Below are 9,150 nucleotides of genomic sequence, written 5' to 3' on the forward strand. Positions count from 1 at the left end.
CTGAGAGCCAAATTAAGCCACAACCCCATTTACAATAGACACACACAAAAATGAAATACCTAAGAATACATCTAAGCAAGGAGGTAAAATATGTCTACAAAGAGAACTATAAAACACTACTAAATAAATAATATATAACAAAAATAAATAGAAAAATATTCCATGCTGATGGATAAGAAGTTAATATAGTTAAAATTGCCACACTTCCCGAAACAGTTTACAGATTCCATGTTATGTCTATCAAAATACCAAGATCATTTTAGACAGAAGTAGAAAAAACTATTCTGAAATGCATACAGAATTGAAAAAAAAAAAAAAAAAGAGCCCAAATAGGCAAAGGCAATTCTAAACAAAAAGAACAAAGCCAGAGGCATCACATTACTCAACTCCAAGCTATACTATAAGGCTACAGTAATCAAAACAGCATAGTATTGGGACAAAAGCAGACACAGAGGCTAATGGAATACAATAGAAAACCTAGGAATAAAGCTACACAGCTACAACCATCTGATCTTTGATAAAGTTGACACAAATAAGCAATCAGGAAAGGACTCCCTATTCAATAAATAGTGTTGAGAAAACTGGCTAGCCATATGCAGAACAAAACTAGACCCCTACTTTTCACCATATACAAAACTTAAGATGGATTGAAAGATGTAAATGTAAGGGCTAAAAGAAGAAAAAATCCTAGAAGAAAACCTAGGAAATACCCTTATTGACATCAGCCTTGGCAAAGAATTCATGGCTACATCGCCAAAAGCAATAGCAACAAAAACAACAACAAAAAAACATTGACAAGTGGGACCTAATCAAACTAAAGAGCTCTACACAGCAAAAGAAAATATCAATAGAGTAAACACACCCCCTACAGGATGGGAGAAAATATTCACAAACTATACATGCAACAAAGGTCTGGTAATCACCATTTTGCTCTCTATTTATATGAGTTGAACATTTTCACACTTAATATGTAAGTGAGATCATGTAGTATTTGTTTTATTGTTTCTGGTTTATTTCACTTAACATAATGCCCTCCATGTTAATTCATATTGTCATAAATAACAAGATTTGCTTCCTTTTAAAAGCCAAATAGTATTCTATTCCATATATATATCACATTTGCTTTATCCATTCATTTATTGATGGTACTTAGGTTGATTTTATAACTTTCTATTTTGAATAATGTTGCAGTGAACAAGGAGTGCAGATATTTCTTCAGTGTAACAATTTTGATTTCAATTATTTTGGATAGAATGGCAAAGTGGAATCGCCAGGTAATATGTTAATTATATTTTTTAACTTTTTAAGAAATCTCCATACTATTTCATAATGATGGTACCAACTTACCTTCCCATCAACAGTGTACAAAGTTTCCCTTTTCTCTACATTCTCACTGTACTTGTTATCTTTTGTCTTTTCCATAATAGCCATTCTAACAGATGTAAGGTGATATCTCATTGTAGTTACAATTTGCCTTTCCCTGATGATTAGTGATACTATTTTTCGAATACCTTTTGGTATGTATATGTATTCTTTTTTGAAACATATATTCAAATATTTGCCCATTCATATATATTTGCCCACTTTCTAACTGGGTACTTTGTTTATTTGCTATTGAGTTGTTTGAATGCCTTACATATTTTGCATATTAATTCTTTATCAGATGTATGATTTGTAAACATATTCTTCCATTCTGTAGGTTGCAGGTTGTCTGTACTCTGTTGATTTTTTTCTTTTTCTGTGCAGGAGCTTTTCAGTTTGATACAATCTCATTTGTCTGTTTTTGTTTGTATGTCCAAAAAATCTTAACCTTGACCGATATCATGGAGTTTTTCCTCCTACGTTTTCCTCTAGTATTTTTTAGTTTCAGGTCTTATACTTAAGTCTTTAATCCATTTTGAGTTGGTTTTTATAGATAGTGTGAGATTAAGGTCTAATTTCATTCTTCTGTATGTAGATACCTGGTTTTGCAGTACTATTTATTAAAAAGACTGTCCTTTCCCCATGTTTTTGTTGAAAACAAATTGATCATAAACACATGGATTTATTTCTGGGCTCTCTATACTATTCCATTTGTCTATGTGTCTGTTTTTATACCAAAAATATGCAAAGAAAACTTAACAACTCAAATATAAGAAAACCAACAACCTGCCTTAAAAATAAGCCAAAGACCTTAAGAGACTTCTCACCAAAGAGGATATATAGAGGACAAATAAGTATCTGCAAAGGTATTTCATATCATATGTCATTAGGGAAATGTAAATTTAAACAACAATGAGATATAAGTACAGTCTTATTAGAATAGCTAAAATTCAGAATACTGACAACAACAAATGCAAAGATGTGGAGCAACAGGTACTCTCATCTATCACTGGTGAGAATGCAAAATGATGTAGTCCCTTAGCAGGACACTGGCAGTTTCTTATAAAACTAAACATACTTTCACCGTATGATTTAGCAATCACACTCCTTAGTATTTATGCAAAGGAGTTGAAAATGACCACACAAAAACCTGCACTAAGATTTTTATAGCAGGAGAGAGATATGAACTGGCTGAACACAGAAGTCTTTTGGAGCAGCAAAATCACTCTGTATGACAATATAATGATGGATACACGTCATTACACATTTGGCCAAATCCATAGACCATACAACACCAATAGTGAATCCTAATACAAACGATAGACTTTGGATGATAATGATGTGTCAATGTAGGTTCATCAGTTGTAACAAGTCTACAACTGTAGTGGGAATATTGATCATGGAGGAGATAAGGCAACCGTGGGGACAGGGTACATATGAGAAATCTTTGTACCTTCCATTCAATTTTGCCGTGAAACTAAAACTGCTCTAAAAAAAAGTCTACTAATAAAAAAATATTCACACAGATTCTACCTCAGTAGCTCTGAGATGGCGCCCTGAAATCAACATTTTAACAGGCATTCAATGACTCTGATGCATGTGATCTATGGATTTCACTTATAGAAGCAACTAAGCTGTAACTCTAATGAATTTTCATAGAGTAGGCATATTTTGCTGATTCAGTGATATTTTGTACTTTCTCAATTATTTATACCAAAACCAAGTACAACCAGGTTGAGTTGGTAGAAGTCATGAAAATGGCAACTGTGGTCTAGAAGACATGACTCTTCTGGAATACAGTGGAAAAATCTCACCAACCCCCACCTCTAAATTGAGGGTTAAACAACAAAGATATACTACTACAGTACTAGTGTATACTAACCAAAAACTCACAGCTAAAACTCGTAATAGAGGTTTTTTATTAAGTGGTAGTGGTAGAATCTAAGGTGCCCTGAAAGCTCACTGGGTAAAGATATTTTTAGGCAGGCTGTCTTTATACTGTTATGCAAGTTGTATTTCATGGGGATCTACGTATTTATCAAGTTGATCTTGATTACTGTATCTTACTGGTACTAAACAAAGTTAAACAGAGCTTAAAAACCACCAAATTTCTATCAGCAATCTACTACAATCTAAGAAGATGATAGAGATGAGAGTAAATGCAATGAAATACATGGCAATAACATTTTTATTTTATTTTATTTATTTTATTTTGAGATGGAGTCTCGCTCTGTCTCCCAGGCTGGAGTGCAGTGGCACGATTTCGGCTCATTGCAACGTCCGCCCTCGGATTCAAGCAATTCTCCTGCCTCAGCCTCCCAAGTAGCTGGGATTACAGGAGCACAGTGCCACACCTGGCTAAGTTTTTGCATTTTAGTAGAGACGAGGTTTCACTGTTACCCAGGCTGGTTTCGAACTTCTGAGCTCAGGCCATCTGCCCGCCTCAGCCTCCCAAAGTACTAGGATTACAGTCATGAGCCACCGTGCCTGACTATAGTCTTTTATATCCTCTTTCCCAATCACATTCATTATAATGAAATTTGTCATCTACTTAACTTTAAATATTTTCTATCTTTGTAACTGCATACTTTTCAGCTTCTAAACAATGAATACACAAGAGAGCTCTGAGTATAAATTTCTTTGTTTTGAATGACAGTTTGCATCTTTTTAGTAACACATACTTAAATAACACAGCATTATCTATCCTAGGAGAATTTTCCTTGTAGCTATTTTCTATAGAGTGTGAGAAAATTTGCAAGCTGAATGCTACATTAACATATTCATTTAATAAGGTCATGAGATAATGCGTAAAGCACTGTCTGCCCCTTCTCTTTCAAATGTTTAAATAGAAAAATTTCCATTTCAAATTCCAACTTTCAGGTTTTCAGGCAAATGACATCATGCAGCAATTTAAAGGTAGACTTGGTGTTAGCAATAATGCTGCTTTGTCATCTCACCTTTTCTTCAGCACTGGCAAGCCAGGTTCTGCAGCTGAAAGGACTGAACGACTTTGAGTCACAACTTCTGTTTTGTTTGTTTGTTTGTTTGTTTGTTTTGGTAAAGAAAATAACATTGGTGTTATGATGATTCAGAACTACTAAGCACATAATGTCCATCTTGTAGAGTCCTGTTCTGTACCACTTGACTTGCAGAAGCAACCATTTCATAAAAGTCCTATTTACTTTTCCTTTAATTTACAATTATTGAAATTTTCATAAGGATTTTGCAACAGCACTAGACATCACATGCTGCCAGGAAAGAATTATAACTTCGTTGCAGCCTGAACTGACAGCTAACTCATAAAAATGAATGACATTCTATATCATAACATCTCATAGGCTGTTCAGAATTTTAATGGCTTACTTCATCTTTCTTTAGCATAATGAGGCAGACAGTATAACAATATTCAACAAGAAAATGAAGATTAAGAAAATATGAATTGAGGCAGGAAAGTAACATTTGATAAGATTCAGACAACATTCAGATTAAAAGTTTCAATTAGCAAGCTTTTTATCACAAAAAGCTTTGTTACCCAAGACCAATCACTATTTTGAAAAATGTTTATCTGTAGACACACTTAGCTCTTCAGTCTCTGTTTCTAATATGTTCCAAAGTTTCTTAGCCAGCTCAGCACTGCAAGATTCATTGAATTGGATGAAACTATAACAGGTCACTGAGCTAAAATTATTATAAAATGTATTTTAGACATGTAACTGAGATAATATTTATGTCTGTGAAAATGGTTCTCTAATCCAGAAGCCTTGTATTTCTACATTTTAAAAAATTCGGCAGTTCATGTTTGGATTGAGATTATTCAAAAGACAGTTGAGGGCATGTGAATTTAAATATATGTATTATATAAATATATCTTATATAAATATATGTTTATAAATATATAAAATATTATGTGTTAATATTTTTATGTATTTATCATTTTGAATGAAAAGAGCAATAACCACAAAGAATGGATGAAATAAAGTCAGATTCTCATAGCAACATATAAATGAAACAAAGTCAGATTTTTATAGTAGCATATAAAACTTGAAACTGGTCACTCATCTTTGGAAAATTACACTACAATTTGCACCTAAACAGGGTATTTGGGGCTTTTTTATTTTTATATAGAATCAGCCTAGTTAGAGATATTTAGTTTGTCATCTTTCTATATATTTGATGTATCAATCAGCAAATTTTTAGTTAGTTATGATGCCTGAACTGACCAAATGAAGTAGACAGAAAGAGAAAGTGGTTAAGGTCAGCATCAGATGGGGCAAATGTGAATTCTGAAGCTGAATACAAATTAAGGAAGGTGAAAGTGACTAGGGACAAGTTAACTGTACCTGATATACTGCCCATGAGACAATGAGTAAGAGAATAATAATGTAACATATTTGTGTGTTGCCATATCTCCTGTGTAACTTATTCATGGTGTCAGAAGACACCAAAATAATAGAAAATACAAATGTGTTCTTCACATTTGAAAATAACTGAGATTTATTGTGGTCTAATTAAATTTTGCTCCTCACTTTTCAAAATGTTAGATCACTGCCACAACCCTCTAACAAGTGCTGTATCATTAGTAGTGATTTGAGACTTCTACAAATTTGTGTGTTTAGTTATATTCTTTAAATTTATCTTTATAATTGTTCTTTAATTTGGATGACATCTAATTTTTTTATTGAGATGAGTGCAGAGTTTCTTGACTATACTAACCAAACTTTTTGTTGTTGTTTTTCTGAGTCAATGCTAGTTGCACACGTGCTTTTATGTATTACCTAACTGTCTCAAGGTCTTCAAATTACAGCTTGGATTTTCATTCAGTGCTTCAATTACTATGGACTCTTATGGGTACATTACAAATTTTTTAGTGGAATTACTAAACAGCTGTAGATTTAATTATTTGTTGAATTCTTTGACTTTATCGTATTGTGTTAATTTTATCTTGGAAGATTTTCCTATTAATTTGTTCCATTAATAATTATAAATTCTGGTATGGGTAACTTCTAATTATAAATAAGAGTAATAATTACTTCAATTTTCTTTCTTTTTCATGATTGCCCTAGTTTTTAGACCATGAGCCACATTGTGTTTGTTTTGGATCCTAATCTTAGGAAATCAAAGTTTATGCTGGTTTTTTTTTTTTTTTTTGGATACAGAGTCTTGCTCTGTTGCCCAGGCTGGAGTGCAGTGGCAAGGTCTCGGCTCACTGCAACCTCTGCCTCCCAGGTTCAAGCAATTCTCCTGCCTCAGCCTCCCAAGTAGCTGGGATTACAGGCACCCACCACCAGGTCCAGCTAATTTTTATATTTTTATTAGAGACAGGGTTTCACCATGTTGGCCAGGCTGGTTTCGAACTCCTGACCTTATGTGATCTGCCCACCTCGGCCTCCCAAAGTGCTGGGATTACAGGCATGAGCCACTGCGCCAGGACTTTTTATGCTTTCTTTTTAGAGATGAGGATCTGTGAACTGTATCTTTTTCTACAATGTTTTAAGTGAGATTTGCTGTCGTTAAATAGTGTATCTTTCAGATCATGCAATTTAGTGTTTCTTTTCACAAGGTCAAGAAAACATATTTTGAAAGGATTATAATGCAAAGAAGAGACTGGGCCTCTTTTCTGGCCCTAGTTGTCATTGATGATACCTATATAAGTATTTTAATATTTCTGCATATGAACTTGTCTCAGAAACAAAATGGACAGATTCTGTTTTATTTTTTCACTTAGTTTGATCTATTTTTCTTCTTTGTTGTCCAGTTGAGGTAAAGTCTTTATAATTATTAAATTTCAAAAGAGTAAAGCAACTTTCAGGAATGGTATAGGCCAAATCTAGGAGGGGAAATGCTAAAAAAAAGGGTAGTGCAACGATTTGAGTTAACAGCCCAGAAGCAATAAAGAGCTAAATTCTCAGGATGACCCAAAAGTGCATTCGACATCCTGGTTATGACATGGGTTTCAAAAATCATAGTTATAATACAGATTTGAATCACATTTACAGTGCAGCTTTTGACACCTTAACTCTACTTCTTTGTGCCTTTTTTCCCATAATCATAATAGGAATAGCAAAACCTGCTTCTGAATATTGACATAAGAAGTAAATAAAATAATGAAGGAAAGTGATCATCACAGTATTTAGCAAATAATGGGAATGTTAAATAGTGAAGCTATTTGTATTCATTTGTACCAGCCTTCATTAATTTGATATTTTATGACAAGATAGTACAAAACAAGCAAAACCTATCCTGGAAGTGTAAGCAAAAAGTGACCTTTCTGTTTCAGAATATTTTAGTGAAGTTTCTCTCCGTATTTAAGAGACAAGCATTTATGTAAAATTCCAACAACTCACATAAGAAATAGCTCAAATTAACCCTTGAGAAAAATGCTCCTTTCTGGAAGAAACAGCTTTGAAGATGATAAATGTAAAGTTGTCTACATGTGCAAATCTAGATGTGCAGTTTTCTGATGCAACTGCAGAATTAATCTGGTAAATTAACGCTACAAATCATGGCAAACGTGCACTGTGTAGGTTCTAAAACTTAAATTGACATTCTTGTCTGAGTTGTGAAAATTATGTATTATGGTTTAGGTTATGTCATGCAGTAAATGTTTCTGGTGGAGTACAGGAAGGAAAGGCATAAATCAAATAGTTTTGACTAATGATTTAAATAAAGATATAATTTGATTGAATTTCATTTATTCTAACTCTAGTCAATTTCTGATTAGCTGCAAGTATAGATGCACAAGGCAAACAATTCAAATAGTTTAGGAACTGATGCAGTCACCGATGTCATGTCAGTCAAGGAGCCTCTAGTCTTCTGTTCATTGAAAAGAAAGAAATTGGGCACATACTGGAAATCATGGACTAACTCTGGTGGGATTCCAGAGACATCTCCATAGGTAATGACAAATTAGACTTAACACTTAATGAATGAGTTATAGGCAGGTCTATGGGAAGAAAAGAATCTTGTGAGCTTATAAAATAAGTTTTTTTTTTTTTTTTTAAAAAGCACTTAAGAATTCACAGATATACAATCTAGAGAAAACTATGTTGGGCCTCATTCTGGCTTGCAGAAATACCCTGCTGGCATTGGAACCAGTCCAAACTTGGTTTCAATCCTGATACAGTCACTTAATAGCTAAGCTATATTTACCAACTCACTTCTCTGAGCATCAGCTTGGTCATCAATAACAATAAGTAAGAATAATAACACTTTATTTACATTGTAAAAAGGATTAGAGAATATATATGCAAAGCAAATAGTAAGTGTTAAGTAAATGGTAGTTATTACTATAAACTGATGATGATAATGATGATTGCTTGCCTACAAATTGCCTATTTTTGAGAACCCTTATAATTCTTTTCACCTAGGAAGGTGCCCTTGATGTTTGTTTTAGGAAGATTTCACTTATATATAAATAAATGAAGGAGAAAATAGTGTAATCTGAATTTCTAGAACCTCATATTTTTACTTATCCCTCAGCCCCTATCCAGGTTGGTACTATAAAAAGAGTAGGAATCTGCCTAGTACATTTCCACTTTCAGTAAGAAGCCATCCAAGAGCAGAGAAACCAAACCTTGATATCTATCTCCTACAAAGCAATAGAATAAAGTGAACATATTTAGATATGACAAAGTAGTTTCCAGCTTATAATCACAAAGCAAGATCATCTCATTTATCAATTCTTAAGTGACAATGACTCAAGTTCCCATCTCTCTACTCTGTAGTAAGTACATTTTACTACTCTGTACTAAGTACATTTCTTTCTTTCTTTCTTTCTTTCTTTCTTTC

Source organism: Mandrillus leucophaeus, unplaced genomic scaffold, assembly GCF_000951045.1.
Source record: "Mandrillus leucophaeus isolate KB7577 unplaced genomic scaffold, Mleu.le_1.0 Scaffold919, whole genome shotgun sequence".
In the NCBI taxonomy this organism is placed as follows: Eukaryota; Metazoa; Chordata; class Mammalia; order Primates; family Cercopithecidae; genus Mandrillus; species Mandrillus leucophaeus.